Below are 2,252 nucleotides of genomic sequence, written 5' to 3'. Positions count from 1 at the left end.
AAAAAAAAAAAAATCAAACCTAATAGGTTACATATTATATGATTCCATGACATACTGTGTGTTAGTTATAATAGGTGCATCAAGTCAGTTCTGACTCATACAGATCCTATGCACAACAGAATGAAACACTTCCCAGTCCTGCACCATCCATACAACTGTTGTTCTGTTTGTGCCCATACTGTATGATGTCATTTATAGAACAGTTTTGAAACATTTTAGAAGTAGAGGACAGATAAGTGCTTGCCAAGTATTAGAAGCAGTGAAGTGTGTGGGTGGAAGATGGCAAACAGGGCAGAAGACAAGGTACTATGGTTATTAAAAGGCAAAAAGAGAGTTTATTGCTATGTTGAAAATGTTTGTAATCTTCATTGTGGTGGTGAATACCCAAACCTATTCAGGTGAGGAAATGGTATAAAATTAAATACACATGCACTCATACACATAGGTGAAATGAAAAAAAAAATATAAGGAAAAAGATGATGGATGTGTTGTACCTATGTCAATATGGTGGTTGTGACTGTATTATTTTTTCTGTTGTTGTGATCTGACTTATAGCATCCCTGTAATGGATTTCCAAGAGCCATCTGAGGGTTTCAACTGCTGACCTTGTGATTACCAGGACAGTAATTATCTCAATAAACTTTTTAATTAAAAATGTGAAAAGTTTTGTGAGCTGGACTTGAATAAAATTCTATTTGTTATGAAAAAAAGAATATATACTGTATGATTGCTTTTATGCAAACCAATTTATCATTAAATTGTGGAGGCAAAAGCAAAGGATTTGAAGGGGAACTTTTTGGTACTGGTGGATTTATTAATCACTATCTTAATTGTGTTGATATTTTCATAAACATATGTCAAAACTTACCAATTTTATACTTTAAATATATTCATTTTATTGTATGCCAACTATACTTTAGCAAGGCCAAAAGGAACTTTGCTTCAGTTTTGACTGGGGCACCAGAAAGCTTAAGAGAAAAAATAATAACAACAACAAATAGAGAACAAGTATTCTCACTTTCCAAAGCAAGGTGTTATGCTATGTAAGCAAGACTTAAAAAGACCCAGTCTTGAGACCCTTAATGTACCATCAACCTCTGATCTATACAAGTCATCTGAGAAGCAGAGGAAGAAGTTGGAGATCCGAGAGGGATTTTTTTTTTTTTTTTAATAGCTGATATGCTATGAGTCCATCACCCTCAAGCCTACTGGGATCTGGTTTACCAAGTGAACTCAAAGATAGGTAAGTGCTCTCTCTTAAGTGTCTGTTATTCATCTCAAATTATTTTTTTCTGTACGGTTCATAGCAGTAGTCGGTGTTTGTTTGTTTTTTACCCATACACATAACAAACTTCTCACTTTGACATTTTTGTAAACATTCAATTGGCTCTGTAAGTGTAGATCTGGATCTATTTTTGTAGCCTAAATTCTGTTTCATTTTTTTAAATTTTAAAAATATTTATACACATCATAATTATCTTGGTTGTTGTAGATTTGCAGTAAGATATTTAAGATATATCATGTAAGTGTTCCACTTTTATTCATGTTCAAGATTGTTTTGTATATATCCTTATCATTCCCATATGAATTTAAGAATCAGCTTAATTTTATTAAGAAAAACATCTGCTGCTATCATGATTATGCTTTTGTAGAATAGTTACATCAATGTTCTGTTTTCTGATTACTGAACATAGATATTCTTCCATTTATTTATTTATATTCATTTAATTTCTTTCAATAAAATTGTAAATGTAGGGGTGTTACATGAATTTTCTTATATTTATTCTTCAACTGTGAAGTTTTTAAAATTTAATTTTCCTTTATTTACTGGTAATATTTATAGTTAATAAGCCTTGTTTTTCGCCAGTGACTTCAGTGCAGCATGGACATATACCCTCAATGCTATTGGTTCTTGATCAGATCATGCTACCTCTTGAACTGATTGAGCACTGTCCATTTGTTTTTGGTATAATGACTCTTGTATTTTTTCCATCTTCTTCTGATACTTCCTGCATCATTCAATATTTTACCCATAGGATCTTTCAGTATTGCTTCCTGAGGCTTGAAGTTTTTCTTCAGTTCTTGAAATTTGAGAAATGCTGAGCGTATTCTTTGCTTTGGGTTTTCTAAGTCCAGGTCTTTGCGCATTTCATTATAATAATTTTCTCTGTCTTCTCAAGTTACCCTTTGAAATTTTCTGTTCAACACTTTTACTTCTTCATAACTTCCAGTTGCTTTTGCAACTCTATTCT

This window comes from Chrysochloris asiatica, unplaced genomic scaffold, assembly GCF_000296735.1.
Source record: "Chrysochloris asiatica unplaced genomic scaffold, ChrAsi1.0 scaffold00080, whole genome shotgun sequence".
Lineage (NCBI taxonomy): Eukaryota > Metazoa > Chordata > Mammalia > Afrosoricida > Chrysochloridae > Chrysochloris > Chrysochloris asiatica.
This window is presented reverse-complemented; position numbering follows the sequence as displayed.